This window comes from Triturus cristatus, chromosome 5_2, assembly GCF_964204655.1.
Source record: "Triturus cristatus chromosome 5_2, aTriCri1.1, whole genome shotgun sequence".
Taxonomy (NCBI): domain Eukaryota; kingdom Metazoa; phylum Chordata; class Amphibia; order Caudata; family Salamandridae; genus Triturus; species Triturus cristatus.
Window position 1 is genome coordinate 801,247,637 of NC_140588.1, and position 16,641 is coordinate 801,264,277.

Below are 16,641 nucleotides of genomic sequence, written 5' to 3' on the forward strand. Positions count from 1 at the left end.
GATGGCCATCTTCATGTTTCACCAGGATATCAAGGAAATTCATTTCTGTTTTGTTGGAGTTTACAGTAAATTGGATATTTTGATTTCTGTTGTTAAGCCAAGTCACAAATATTTCGAGTTGTTCTTTGTTGCCTCTCCAGAGCATAAACACATCGTCGATATATCGACGCCAGATTTTAATGTGTCCGTCAAGGGGGTTGTTATTATAAATCCATCTTTCTTCGAATAGAGCCATAAACATTATAGCCATTTCCGGAGCGAAGTGACAACCCATCGCTGTACCCATGATTTGTAGGAATTGTGTGTCATTGAATGTAAAAAAATTGTATTTTAAGCATATTTCTGCTAACTGTAGTATCGAGGAAGTTGGTACAATGTGTGGTCTGGCTCGTTTGTCTAGAAAAACTTCTAGGGCTTCAAGACCAGCTTCTTGTGGAATGTTTGAGTACAGACTCACAATATCAAGGGTCACTAGTATTTCGTTATCTTCATCAAATGGTTGATTTTCCAGCATATTGATTGCTTGCATGGTGTCCTTTATGTAACTCGGGGTGTCCCATATAAGAGGTTTTAAGAAAGTATCCACATATTTTGTGGGTCGTTCTAGAATAGAATTGACCCCCGAAATTATGGGTCTTACTGGTGGATTCCTCAGGTCCTTATGAATTTTGGGGAGGACGTACATGATTGGAGTCCTCGGGTTCTCGTTGATAAGGAATTGTGACTCTTTTTTTGATAGCCAACCTTCTGCGGTTCCAGTTTCTACAATGGACATTAGTTTCACTTTTATTTTTTGATTCCAGTCTTCGTCAGTTCTCCGGTAGTATTTTTTGTCGGATAGTTGGCGTTGTACTTCCAGTTCATAATTCTCTCTGGGCCAGATCACTATCCCTCCTCCCTTGTCGGCAGGCTTAATTATCAAGTTTTTATTTTGTGATAGATGGTCTAGGGCCTGTTTTTCATCTTTCGTGAGATTCCATTTCGTGAACACCTTCTTCTTGTCAAGGTTGTCTATGTCTCTTAGTAAATTTTTTTCAAATGAGAGCACTTCGACGGGCATGTTTATGGCATTTGGAAAGAAGGCTGAGGGATTTTTTAGACCGGAGAAATTACGTGATGGTGTCTCCATACTTTCTTGAAAGAAGACTTTCAGTCGCATTTTGCGGAACAGTTGTATTATTTCCAGTTTTGTTTGGTTCAAATCTGGTCTCACAGTTGGAATAAAGGAGAGGCCCTTCTGTAATACATTGATTTCATTTGTAGATAGCTCGTAATTAGACAAATTGTAGATACAGTCTTTTTCCTTATCTTTTTCTTTGTCTTTTGTTACCAGCGATAGACATTCCTCCTGGTGGTGATTTCCCCTTGATATTGGTTGGATTGGGGATTGTGCCATCTGTTTGCTCGTGATCGGCCTCTGGGTCGGCTGCTTCCTCTGCCTAAAAAAGGAGCCGGCTGATAGTTGGTTCTTTGTTGATTGCTTCTATTGCTTGAAGAGCGCTTCGTTCTCACTTGAGCTTTCTGATGTGGAAGAGGCGTCTGAGAATGTCAAAAAACGTCTCCTGCTTCTTCCTCCGTATGTCTTTAATGCTCCTGTGCTCTGCGGGAGCTTATAGTATTCTTTATCCAGGAATGGATGGGTATTTTTTTCTGAAAAATGTGTTATGTCTTTTTGAAGTTTTAGTCGTTTTGCATCTTCTGTGGGTTTTTTTAAGGTCTCATTTTCCTTTTCCAATTTTATCAATAATGATTGAGCGTTCTGAATTGCTGTATTGCTTAGTAAAGCTTCCTCCAATTCCTTCATCAATTCAAGTTCTTTAAGGCTCAGACGTTCAGCAGTCTTGATTGAATGAAACATCCAGTCTCTTGAGCATTTGGTTCCAATATGGCTAAAGCCCTCCAGATATTCAGGTTGGTCAGTGAATATCACCGGAATGTTTCTTACTTGTAGGCCTGCTGGTATTGTACCTGCCCTTAGGTGTTCTAATAATACTTCTCCATGGAGGGCGGTCCTTATTTGTTTTTTCTTCAACCTGGTTATTTTTTCAAGTTCTGATTGTTGTCCAAAATTTGTAGAAGTGTTACCTAGGTTTAGTGTTGATGGACGTTTTAAGAGTTCTTCGATATCATCCTCTCTTATACTGAGAGTTTTAGGTTCTGTCATTTATAATTTAACCGGGTAAATGATGGATTAGTCTTTATTTGGTGAAATCTTAGAGACTGGTATGTAAGTTTTTTTTGGGGGGGAAAGAGATAGGGTGATGTGTCTCGATGAAGGAAAACTCGATATCTATTTCAAACGCTTAAGGTACTTTAAGTGTTGGGAGCTATTAATTCTCTGTAGGGAAAACTTCTAGCTGTTCCCTCGTAGGCTTGGTGCCTACTCTATCACTGTATAAAAAATTGGGGATTGATTCAGTAAGGACTACAGAAGCCAGAATCAGTATTTTAGCTATATACACATATGAATGCCTCTGAGCCCATAAATCACAGTATTGCCTTAGCTTTCAGTCCTTTTTATTGACTGAAAGTATCAATATTATCAAAGTTTATTAGATTAGATTCACTATTAAGAGGCATCTAAAAGAATGTACACTAAAATTAGGCATTTTGTTACCCATACAGGCGAAAAATGTCCTTTCAGAAACATAATAAGCCCTGAAGAAGACCTCACCACAAAGTCACAGGTCCACATATTACAGGTCGAAATGTGTCGGCAATAGACAAGCAGTGACTCAGAACTTATCGGGAAAGCACTAAAGGGTTTATGTTCCCCTTGAGTAGGAAATATAATAAATCTAATGTTCCCTCATAAAAATATCTAAAAAATCGCTTCTGACCCTGCTAAGGACCAAAAAAGACTGAGATAATTGAGGACCAACCAAGTTAAGGTCCCAAAGGTGTAAACAGTTGGACATTTATGTACTGTATTGTATAGGAAATACATTTCATGTTGGAGATTTGATTTGCGCAATCGATACACCATTTGTTTTATGTTTATGTTTATGTCAAAAAGTGTAAATAAGTGTACAAGATATTTGTGTGTTTTATGTAAGAGATAAAAAAAAGTCTATTGATGAAGTGTTTACTCTTTTCAAAGTAAGTGTAAAATAGAAAAATAATAAAAAGGACTGAAAGCTAAGGCAATACTGTGATTTATGGGCTCAGAGGCATTCATATGTGTATATAGCATCAGCAGTAATGGCGCCACGTCCCACCAGCAGCCCCCCAGCGTCGACAGCCAGCTTCAGCAGATCCTTGCGCTCTCCTCACCACAAGAAAGCCACATGCAGTCCGCCCGGCTCTTTAGACCTCTCCACCGAGTCCCATCCCAGGGCACAGAATCACAGTCGCCAGCACACTAGCCAGTCCGCGGACCGAGGCCCCAGGCTCCCTGCCACAACACATGCAAGTGTGCCAGGCCCGGTCGCGCCGCTCGTACCGTGGGGATCTTCGTTACCTCAGTTCCGCACCCGCTTGGTTCACTGTGCTATGGGCTCCACGGTCCCATTCTTAGGCCACCAGCCCAAATCCAGCACTCCAACGTCTGTGGTGACAGGGGGAAGAAGCCAACAAGTCCCCGATGCACGCCGACCTGCGGAGCACCAGACCTCCGCGTAGCTGCGCCTCCTACACTCCGCCGATAGCTTCCTGCGGCAGCCTGGCCCATGCAGCCTTCGTTCCCTCAGCCTCCGGCACTGCGCTCGCACCCAGTCCGCATAGGGGGGGGGGGTAGCCCCTCTGCCCCCACCCCCAGCAGTGCCACTGTTAGAGTCTCAGCGCTCCGTTCGCCACACTGGCGCGGCCCTTCCAGAGGCGTCCCGCTGCACTCCCCATCCAATGGCCTGCTTCCGGTGCCTCAGCCGCGGTCTCGACCAGGAGCGGCAGCCCGTCAGCAGCTTCACGTCAGCCAGCCGCTCCGTCCGCCAGGGCTTTCGGGACGCCGTTCTCCCACTGCGGACCTTCAATGCCACTCACACTTGGACAGCCTGCGCCGGGACCCACACTCAGTCGCCGTGTGCGATTACAGCACCCACACCTGCCGTCTTAGGATAACGGAACGGATAAATGCCGCCGGATTGCGGGAGCCCTACACGAAGGCAGCCATTCGCTAGTGCGCCACCTAGTGCCCCCCGTTAGAACCAGGGTTCCCCCATGGTCGAGGATGAACTCTCAGAATACCCTCAGTGGCACTAGGGCGGCTGGGTGCAGAGAGCTGAGAACCAATGTTATCCAAAGGGGGATATGGAGCCTCCGGTTGGTGGCTGCTCACGAGCATGCCACAAGTTTGTGGGAGCAAAGCTCCTGGACTTAAGCTCAGGGCAAAGGGGGATCCAGTTTAGCACAAAAGGTGCACCCACAGCGACACAGGGGCGGCCGGGTGCAGGGTGCAGTTTTGGCGTTGGGTGTCCTGTTTTTTTAACCAGGAGTTGCCAGTTTGGGATTTTGGCTGCAGGCTTGGTCCAGGAAGACTCCTGGGAGGAACCTACAGTCAGGCAGGTAAGTTGGAGGGCTCAGGGACGTAGGTGCACCTCAAGTTCTCTTCTCCAGGGTGCAAGGCGGCTGGATGCAGGGGTGTCTTTTGAAGTTGGATTTCACCTTACCGGACCACTCAGGGTTGGGGGGGGGGTCTCTGTGCAGAGGCTGCAGGTGACGTTGGGCAGTCCCAGAGGGGTCAACCCATAGTGGACTTGGACTCTGAAGCACTGGGGGACCTCGCTGGGATCAGTTTGCCACACGAACTCGGGCTGTAAGCAAAGGGTGCAGTGGTGGTTCCAGGCATCCGGTTTCTTTGCCCTCAGCAGGCTCAGTCTGTCTTTGGAGTTTCTTTTGAACAGAGCTGCTGTTCACAGGAGGTCCAGTCTTTGTTGAAGGCAGTCAGTCCTCCCAGGGTTCTGGAGGTCGCTGGCTGCAGGACTAGGCGACTTTTGGTGCAGCATTCTCAGTACACTGCAGACAGGCCGTTTGGGCTGAGGCCAAGTGAGTTCTTCTTTGCAGTCTCCTCTGCTGGGCATCTTCTTTCCTCCTACTTTTGCGTAGATTGCGGGAATCTGTCTTCTTGGTTCAGGGCTGTCCCCTAAATACTGTATTTAGGGGGCGGTATAGGGGTCTCGAGGTCGGTAGCCAATGGACTACTGACCTTAGGGTGACTACACCCTTGGTGTGCTCACCCCATGTGGGGGAGTGGGCACAATCCCTAATCTGGATTGGGGAGGGCCTGCCATCTGCAAGATGGCAGTCACGAAAAAGTGGGCTTCACCTCGCCTCCCCCACCTGAGGGGTGGGATTGGCAGAGGTAGGCACACCTTCTGGGCTGCGCTAATTTTTTCTCCTCTGTTCCTGCTGAAAAGGAAGGGAGACAGGAAGGTGGCCTGCTCCTGATAGCAGGAGAGGCTGGGATCACGTTACAAAGGTGGCAAGGCCTTTGAAGCTCCTCTGTCACAGATGGCTCTTCCTGGCCTGGGGGAGGTGTGAACACCACCGCCCAGGAAAGGCTTTGTTTCTGGTCTAAGGGAGCGAAGGCTTCCACCCCGGGGTCCAGAAACACGTCTCGTGGTGGCAGGCTGGTGTGTACCAGTCAGAGAATCCACCAGAGGCTGGTTGTTTTTCAAGGGGCATCTGTAAGATTCCCTCTGAGTGACTTTTTCATTAAATCCCACACTGGCATCAGTGTGGGTATAATGTGCTGAGACGTTTGATACCAAACATCCCTGTTTCCAGTAAAGCCAGTATGGTGCTGTGGAGTTCGCAATGACAAACTCCCAGCACCATATTCTCTTAATGGCATTACTGCACTTACAATGTCTAAGACTTGGTCTATAAACTGTAGGGGTACAGGGCTAACATGTGGCCAGAGAGGTGCCAATTGGGGGTACAATGGCCCTAGGAACCAGATTGGCAGGGACCCAGGGCACATCAAGTCAAAGTGCATCTGTAGTCTGGCAAAAAGTGGGGGGTTACTGCAACAGAAACCCAGGTTCCTACACATTACACAATTGAGAGTGTCATAACTGGTCTGTAGGTAGGAAGCTAAGGTAATGAAACATTTGGTTAATGCAAGCAAGTGTGTCCAGCCCTTGGGTAGATGTCAGAAGGGGAGGATTATGAATTATTGTAATCAGGTGTGAGGTGAGGGTTGGTTAGTTAAGATCCGATCCGGTCAGTCATACCTCATGTTTGTGTCAAGGTTGAGGTTTGTGCAAGGTTAGTATATTAAAGGCAGGAAGAAGTGATCTAGATTTAACCAATGGTGATTAGTAATCAGCAAGCCTTAGTCATTCATAATATTTAGTCTGTAGTGATATTACTAAGGAACTATTGAACCACAGTTAGTAATTGATGATTAAAGCGCAGTAGGGCCAACATTTGCAGATGAATTTGCCCGATGTGATCTGTAGACGTTCAGGTAATATAATGTTTAGGTAACTATTTGAGAGCCATTGATGTCAGAGTAAGTTTTTTTTAACTCTGCAGGGTCAATAAAAAGTGTATTTTTCCCTCTAAAGCTTACTCTCATTTTAGCTGGGCCTATGAAGAAATATGGAATAGAAAGGGATTTCAGTGTGTTCGTCTTTGAGAAAAATGCTTTCCTTTTTTGCATGGTCTCTTTGGAGTAATCCTGGTTGATACCTATTGTTGGGCCCTCCTAGGTGATCTTCTGGGCTTTTTTCATATGGACAATTATAATTTCTGCATGGGCATATCATAAGAGTCTAAATATAAGTGATCTTGGGGATTTTAGAGATTATGGGCGAAAGGTGGGCACCCTGAGTGTTCTAGCAATTTTTAAGTCACGTACAACATTAATGCCCAGTGTTTGTGGTATCAATTGATCAAAAAATATATTCCGCTCCGTGATCTGAGCCTTCACACTGTCAGACCTCCAGAAGGTGCCTTGACAATAATGAGCACATTGCAAGACAAAAGTCATGGCCCAAGAGAAAGAATAATGACAAGGACCAATGGTTGGACTAAGCTGAACCGAAAAAGGCACTCTAAGATGGCCGCTGCCTTCGAATTGGCGGCGGTCTAGTTTATTTCCCCACAGGTGTTCTGAGGCTGTGTGAAGCGCGCGCGCGCTGAGTCAAACGCGCACTTCACTGAAGATTCAACCGAGTATGCACGTTCAGGAAAGGCTCCACAGAACTTTAGTACCAGAGAAATAATTCGTCGGGAATTCGTCCGGATATCGTCCGCTAGTCCTGTCGGGAGTAGTTTAGGTCAGCGCAAAAGATTTTCCAGCTTCGTACCTGGTGTTTCTTCCTCATATTCCTCGTCAAAAGAAGAAGGAGACCTGGCGGCTAGAAGTTCACTCGAAGTCATCCAGAGGAAAGAAAGAAGAGAACAAATAAGCTAAGTGAAAATACAGTTGAATAAAGATAGAATATTCCGTAAGCATAATGTAAATAGAAAGACTTGCACAAGGTTAAGAGGCTTAGACAGATACTTACCCACAAGACGTATTCGACCGTTACCTCTGCTAATAAGAGGAAAGTTTATCGAACCTGAGACAAAATGTTAGACGATGTATAAGGTCAAGGATTTATAACATACTTTCCAGTACAGAGTTGCACAGCAATACCCTACAAGAAAGTAAGAGGAGAGTTACATTTTAAAACACCTGACAGTTAGAACAAGATTACTTAGAAGAATAGAAGCACCACTCAAGAAGTAATCGCCATTCAAATATACTTACCCAAGGTGAGGTAGGAGGTAGAAGGGGCTAAAAGTCTCTCTCACACTCTCACACTCTCTCTCTCTCTTTGTAGTGGTGGTACATCGCCCATGGAATAAACTAGGCTCTAGTCCATGGAGAGGTAGATCATGGGAAGATGGATCCTGGTGTAACTTGCTGCCAGAATCTAGAAGAAACTGCTGAAGTAGCCGATGGGCAAACTCTTTCCATCTCCTTTTCTTTTCTTACTACTGCATATTTTTCCTCTGGATAAACAGTATGGCAAAAGTGCTGGAAAAAACGAAATAAGGAAGAACTATTTCTGCCCGATACATAAGAAATAATGATCCCAGTATAGGCTGGGGAAATACTAGTCAGATAGACTATGGCAAAAGGAAGAAGAAAAGACATAGACGAAATTTGGTTCTCCCCAGTCTGCTTGCCTAGAGGTAGAACTGGGCTCAATATTTAAAAGTATGACTGAAAGTGATGGTGCACATGATTGCTCCTTCCAGATCACCAGTTATCATGCTCTGGTGCTGGATTCTGTCACCCATTGCTATTTATTGGTTTTTAATCTCTGCAAAGACGGGCTTGAAGAACCAGAATTTGAAACACTGCTAAAACGCTATATTGAAATATTGCATCTGCCGCAGGGATCTGTTCTTTTTATGCAAAGTTAGAGCCCATTTTTGCATCTCTTACCACTTCCGCAGAAAGACAAGAAATTCCAGAGTCTCAAGACAACAAACCGAGCTGCAGATCCTTGCAGTTGGAGAGAGGACCATTGAAGGGTGTCATTTCTCGGTTTCCAGAATTTTAGATGTTGACTCCTCAACATGAGAGGTTCATAACTAGGCTTCCTGTAACTGGGGTGACCTGATGACATCTTTGTTCTGCTGGATCTTTGGTATTTTTAAGCGATGCTGAGAGGGTGGCTTGAACCATAAGATATTTTTTCTGAAATGCAAAGATTAGATCACAAATAACTTTGCGGGTATCATATACAGGGTGTGTAGAACCTTGGTTTAAAATTGTGCAAAAACTCTGGTGTCAATATCTGTCCCTGCGTAACCTGTGACCTTGGTTCTCGAGTTGCTAGTCTGCACAGAAATGAGGAATAGCACAGGCAAGCAATGTGTGTGCCTGTAATACCTGCATATGCAAAGTTTTTCCTTCACTGATACCACTTGCTCGAAGTTGGAGGTAGAGAAAATCGCAAAAAAAGTCCAATCTTTTTCTTTCTTCACTCAAACTAAAGTGTGGTCTTCCAATTTCTCTCAGAACCCAACCCAGTTTAACTGTCTTCCATAAACAGCTGCAAAATGAGCTGTTCTTTTGAGACATTTTGTAGTCCTAGTGCGTTTTTTATCTACTTATCTCTAGTGGTGCTAGGATTGTCTGTTGGCTCTCAGTGCACTTCATAAAACTCCTATTCATTCATTCGAATCCATGTTGGCACACTTGTGTGTGCAATCTGCAGGCCAATTGATCAAATCCAGAATTTCAAGTCAGCCTTCATCTTTCCAATGTGAAATGTTCATCAAGTCTGCAGAGCAATGGGAGTTCTGCTAAATGCACAACTCTGTAGCACCTTACATGAGTGCGATGTGATGAAATGTTAGTACGATCTTGGGAGCTTACACAAAGGGCACCCAGATTTCAAAAGCACTCCAGGACCATACAAATGGTGAAGTGCCATTTTTATGTGTATAGACTAGGCTGTAGTCTAGTTGGAACACATTTACTTATACCACACGCTCAACAGACCAAACCATATCTAGGTACAAAACCAGATGCAACCATACGGACAACAGAGGAGACATGCAGATCAGCAGAGCGCTCACTTCTGTAATGCTATCTGGAAGGACATGAAAAATGGATACTTCCACATAGGAAGAGGTAGTTGGTTCCACAGTCTGGATTTGAGCTCAGAGAACCTCCGATGATCAATCACTTTTCAAAGATTAGACAGATTTCTTCATCTAAATACTGTTTGGGATATTCTGTATCTGACGTTATGAGACCACACACTCCACTACAAGGAATCTGTGTTTGGTTCTCAACTAATCTTGCAAAATTAACTTGTATGCAGAGGTAATACTTTGTGTTTTCCTTGTCAAAAAAATCACTAATTTCTTGGTAACAAAGGAGTAAATAAATAACATACTCCACTGCTATTCAGATTGCCCACTCCTGCAAGAACCTTGAAAGGGAGGCTCTTTTGCTGGACATAAAAGCAAACAATTCTCACAATTATCCAATTCAACTGAACGGTCTTGGCAGCCCAATCAATACATGTATTATGCAGGGGAAACATTGTTTATATCGCGGTCTTCACACGCAATACCTTTACAATGGGGGCATTACAACGCAAGTCATTACAATGACTTGCGCTGGATGGTGCTCTAAGCTAAAGAGTAGTATGATTTACTATTCCAACACCTTCCCTACTGTAATGTAGGCTGGAGTTCGAATAGTAAATCATAATATTCCTTAGTCCAGCGCCCTCCAGCGCAAGTCGTTGTAACGACTTGCGTTGTAATGCCTGCGTTGTAAAGGTATCGCGGTGTGAACACTGCGATATAACATCGTATATTCATTATGCAGGGTTAACCAAGTCATACCCAAAATCACCTTAATCTGTGGAGCATCTATAAAATCAAAAGGATTATTTTTCTTGATGATTTCGAAAACAAATAATCTTCATATGAGTTATCATGTGGGCCACAGCTGACTGCATAGTAGTTAGATCCCACTGGGAACTAACTTCATTTTCTCATTCAATTAGGCAGTTCATTTCATTCTCAAGGATTCTATCTTCCTGCCGGTTTTGACTCATTCGTGAGCAACACTGCCACTACCTTACTTTTAAAGATCTTAGATATTTTTTTGCTATCTTTTACCAAATGTTCCTAACTTCTACAATCTGAACACTCTCCATTTGTCTATTTCTTCTTCTTCTTTTAGATATGGGCCCTCTGATACTGTCCAACTGCAGATTAATCTACTATTCAGCTCTTTTCTATTGAATTACTAGCACTTGTCACTTGTGTCTTCTCCTATTTACATTCAGGCAAATGACGATCCAGTTGTTCCACACTAACTCTATAATCGCATCAGATTGAACAGAAGGATTAACCACTTGCACTAAGACATCCTTCAATTCTTGGTAAAATAAAGATCCACATTTTGCTGCTGGCCGAACAGTCTCAACTACCAATCAATTATGTTTATTAATATAACTCAATTAACCTTGATGTTCTTGTTTTAAATTTAAAAACTCTGTATCTAAAATGTAACTTTGTATCTAAAATGCAACAACTTTGTATCTAACAAATAGTATGTAACTTCCAATCAGCCAGCCTCCATAGCTGAGCACAAATGTCAGAAACATTGTAAAGTAACCTATCATTTCTTTCCATCAATGGTATACTCCAACTAGTTGCTTTCTCATTTAAATATGACAGGACAAAGGCCATTATAGTTTGGCCATCTGGGAAGGTTGCTGGCTTACACAAAAAAAATGTAACTGACACTGATCCCCAGGAACGTGCTAAAACGTTATGGGCAGATTTACTTACTTTTAGCACAACTCAGCACAGCTCCATAACCAAAGCTGCTGCACTGTGTTCCTCAAGTGGTAGAAAGCAGCAACAAGCCATATTTACTCAAAATCACCTGCTGCTATTATCCCCCTATGCTGGCGCACATATAAGCTGCCTACCACCATACACATACTTTGCACCATTGCTTGTTCACCATGAACATTTATATTTTCATGTGTAGTTGTTAGCTGTGAGTTTAATTATGTTATTTTTTTTAAGTAAAAGCACTAGATGGAAAGGTAGCATTGCTGAGTGCTGGTATTTCTTCTATTGAGCTCTAAGTTCTCCTTGATTAAGCCTTAGACTGCTCTTCCTAGCCAGCTTGACAGTAGTGGCCTTCATGATGTTGACTTTTGGATCCAATAGTAAGGTGGCCCCAGGACACAAGAGGTAAAAAGAATTGTGTTACATGATTGAAGCAAAGTCACCCTTGATTACCCTGTGGCCTGCCTCCTGAAGCATTTCCCACAGTTATTCTTATCCCATCTTGCTCAACCGGACTACTCGCAGGCATTCTGTCTAAATTAAGTCCCCCTTGAGGCAACTATGTTCAAGTCTCTTAGGTTTCGGTTAAGGTTGTTCCAGAGTCTCAGTCCTATAGAGCTAAGGCTATTGCAATAACATAGGTACATTTATTCTTAAAGTAAAGCATTGTAAAGACACAAAAGATAAAAACATGCAAAGCAGATAGAATCACTGAGTTCCTTTGGTGAAGTGTCTGTGGAGTGATAGTAGTTTGCCTGCACAGTGAGCAATTACCAGTAGACAGACTAAGGCCATGTATTATGATGCACAAAAGAGCTGTGCACCCACTTGTAAGATACTGTCATGTCTAAAATACATAAATACTGGCAAATTCTGAGAGTGCACGAAATGTAGACAGCATAGCTTGAAAACAAGGAGCACTGATTGGCTCCCCATTTCCTAGCTGTGCTCTCAGCAGCTCTTGCGCTAACTAAAAGACTTTAATAAATTAAACCTAGGTACTTTAGACTGGGCAATATCTTTAAAACGGGTGCTCAGCACTGCTCTGAATCTGTACATTTATTCATGATATGGTCCCTGGTTCCTTGGAGTATAGTCCTCCATGAACTAATTATCTAGGAGTTAGCGTTATGCTTATTACTCCTGTTTTTGCAGGGGTTTGCAGCTATTACAATGAGTTCTGTGCTAAGGGAGTTCTGGACAGTTTTAGGAGAACATTTTTGGTCTATTTGTTCTGATTGTCTATAATATGGGACCACTATCATCTGGCACATGAAAGGAAACCAACACACATTCATTCTGTCCTTTCTTTCGCTCTAATATAAACTTTTGGGTAGGTTTTTTTGACTGATTTCACGAAGAGACAAGATATTTCAAGAAGTAGAATGAGGTATTTGAAATTTAAAACAGATAATGGCAGCCAAGGGATCTCTTACTGCACCAATCGAAGTCATTCGCAGTTAATCAGAACTCAGTCGCCCACCGTAAAAATGACCAGCTACCAATTGGTCGTACATAAATGCATTTTAGAACATGAAATGAGAGGCAACAGCAATCCTCAGTGTAACAGACAACAACTTAAGCACAGTACTAAGAAAAGCAAGTTGAATCAGTCACTATTTGTAATTTCTCTCTGTTTTTCATTCCTTTTCAGCAAGCGCAGCCAGCACATTCTGCATAAACATAGGCTTCCTCAGGGCTGCAAACATGTAAAACACATATAACAAACAGGAATATATATGTATACCAATCACATAAAACGTTTTTGACATGAAACACAAATAAATGCCATGTTACATAAAAAAATATTTACATCAATGCAAAACCTTGAACACTACTTGGGCATAACAACCATTATGGTTAGGAATCGATTTAAAATCCGTTTTTATTAAAACAGCAATTAGGAAAATATTCTTAGCATTTTATCCGTCACCAATAGACACCACATTAAAATGAACAAGCAACAAAGGCAAAAGAAATAAACATACAAATACACACCCACTCACTAGGGACGGCATCCACAATCAAATTTTGTGGGTGAAGAAAAGAGAGGAAAAGAAAAAAACAAGTGTGAGACGTGAACACATTCATTATCAAGAAAAAAGCCTCGAAGAATAACTCTCACCATGTTAGAGAGAAAATGAAACCAAATCATGGACTCCCACATCATGGTACACGCAAGCCCACAATCTAGGAGCAACACATCTAAAAGTCAGAAGGAATACCCATCCATTAGGATGAGGAATGCCTTGCAATAAGGTGAGGACAAAAGGTAGTCCAACATTAAAGTGAAGAACCTACCAATAGAGGTGGAACTGAAGACACTGAAGTGAGCCCCATATAAAATGGTATTCACTCAAGCTTTGCCAGATTGTGCCCAATCGCAAATCACAGTAAGATATCAATATTCAAAAGAGGTTCTTACCAAAATCCTACAATTAATGGTATACTCTCTTTGTCTTCCACTTTGATGTTTTCACTTTTCACCAGTCTGGCCATCAATTGTTATGTCACAAAATCCTAGAGAAACAAGCATATCCTGAGTTTTATGCTACCGACGATGGACACCCAACCATCTCGTGCCATCGTGTTGCTGTACATTAAACAAACGTGCTCTTAACAAAGTAATTCTCTCTGTAATATAGTCTAAATCACTGGTCCCAGAGTAACATTAAAATTCTGTGAATGGTCCTAACCAATTGGGAACACCAGCCTCATTACAAATACCCAAGCCTCGCCCAGATTATACTGTGTCATAACCTCCTATCACACCACAAGTGTGAGCATCTATATGTACCTATGTTCAATATGGAACCCAGTGGCACTGCTATCCTTCTTATGAATCAACAGGTTGAACAATTTTTAAAATTAGGTGAGTGTCCACCGAATGTTGGATGAGAGAGGAAGGCATGAAAGAATTATTGCGGCGCTTTAAGGCATCAAAAGTGCCTGACAAACATGTAAGAAAACAGTCTAAGTTCAAATGCTTGTGCGATTTAACACGCCAGCAATGAACCCCAGCTGGCAACTAAACCGGCTTACTAATGGAGAGCGTATCCGCACGTACATCCACTATCGCGCATGTCCGTTCCCTGCCAGATGCAGTGTAAACGTGGAGAACTAAAGACTGCCACCTCTCAAATGGGGAATCAGTAATGTGCTCATACTGGTCAAAGTAAGAGCCCGACTGTCGTATCCGGTGTGTATGCACCTGAAATTGACTTACCCATGTATGGTAAAGAAAATCTCCCATACCGCAGTGTCTCGAGGGACGCACGTAGCAAACCAAGCTCCCTACACATCAACCTTATATAGTGTTAGGCCACACCCTCTAGCAACTCCAGACCGCAAACCAAAACTTATGGTTGCGCATGTTTCGTTGTTCCAGCCATTGAGTATCCATGGCAACATAGTCAACAATTTCACAAGTTTAGCTTGGACGAAACTACCCTTTTGTAAAGTGCACACATGTTGCCATATTCCAATTAGTTCACAATACAAGTGTATTAATGGCCACATCAACCTCTCCAAAAGGGGCCATGAGCCAATCTACACACCTAATGTCTCCATCACAATCCATATAGCTTGTTGTCTAAATGTCGTACTGCTCGAACTGCTCCACATTTTTGCCAAGGATCGCTGTCTTTAAATAATTCCTTTAGACACGCAAACCAGCCAAACTCCATTCTTTTTTTTTTTTTTTTTTTTTTTTTTTAAACCTTTATTTAGCACTGTGTACAAGACAAATACGGGCCTACAACCATCCGGCCGGCCTCGACACTTCTGATGCTTGATAGCAAAGTACGCGTCCACTCGGTGGCACGGCAGCACCTAAAAGCATACGACCTATGTTGCAAAATCCACGTGCACTGAGTGGCAGGAGACAGTAAGGTTAATTTTAAAAAGTTTTAAAGTTAAGGAGATACAGAGCTAGAACGGATCAGTGCACAGAACAGACGAACATACAATAAATGGGTAACATCCAACAGGAGAGTCAACTAACAGTGAACATATCTAAAATGGCGGCACGAAACTATAATACCAGGATATAGATACGCAGCGAAATGTGCCTCCCAGCCGCTACCCTCCTAACACCATTCCCCCCCACTGACCCTAGAAAAAGACGTAGGAAAAGGACAGAAGAAAGAAAAAGAAGGCCCATAGTAACAAAAAACGTATCGAAGAAGACCCCCCACCCTACACGCATGCCGAGGCTATGGCCTACCCCCCCCCTAGCTACGTGTCTGTCGCCCCATAGGAACCCGAAATATAGAATTAAGGAAGGAAGAAAGGAAAAAAGACCATAAAGCGGGGAGGAGCCCACCACACTGCCGAACTCCCGGACTCCCGCGCCGCTCATACATCCTGCGCCATGTACAGAACAGTATCAAAAGACCCACGTAAACCCGGTGGTCCCGATTCAATAACACCCAGCACTTCAGCACTTCACAAGTCCTCCCCCCGGCAGAAGAAGGAAACAGGAGGCGAAATCGCAGCGACATGTAACAAAAACTGGTCATTAAAGACTACTCATCCAAAATTACAAAACGTGTATCAGTCCAGGGCCCCGTATGCCGATCCAACCAAAGCGACAACCGGCATGCCATCACCCCTGTCCGGACCGGCAGATATGATTCAGGCCCGTCCATTGCTGCGAGTCACCTTCAGCCAGGACAAAGAGACAAGATGGCCGCTCTCGAGGAAAGGGGACAATGAAGACGTATCGCACCACAGGGTCCCAAACGCAGCAGTAACATGCCACAGAGGCTCGAGCGATAGGTGCTTTCAGGGTAACATCTGGCAAGGGAAGCGAAAGGCTAGGTCTCAGCAGATAGTTCGTAGGCAGAGTCACAACGTTCAAAGTGAAGGGTGTCCCTGCAACTGTATCCGTGTCGATGGGTTGACGCGTTACATTGTAGCCAGGAGGACTCCGCACCACCAGCCCCCCACTCTGCGACATTGTTTCACCTCCAGGAGAAAACAGGGGCGGCGGGGGATCCTCCAGCCGGGAACGTCCCGTTGCAACCAGTGCCTCATCGATTCTCCGGGTCAGCGCCCGGCAAGTACTCTGCATTGCCACTTTTAACGCCACAAGGGCGGCCAATACATCCCCACAGGTCGGGTCCCTCTGTACCAAGCATCGGTCCGCACTATCCCGCTGTTCCTCCAATGCGGCAATCAGCTCCGGGGCACATGGGCGCGCAGACACTGCGAGTCCAGGGTCAGCCAGCGTCTCAGCAAGAAGAGCAGACGCCATTGTCATCTCCACTGCGGGCAATTAGTGACGGGACAAAATTGACTATGATCCGAGGATGTAGACACCGGAAAAGCGTCGTGCTCCACTCGGGAGCTGCACCGGGCGAGAGCGCCCCA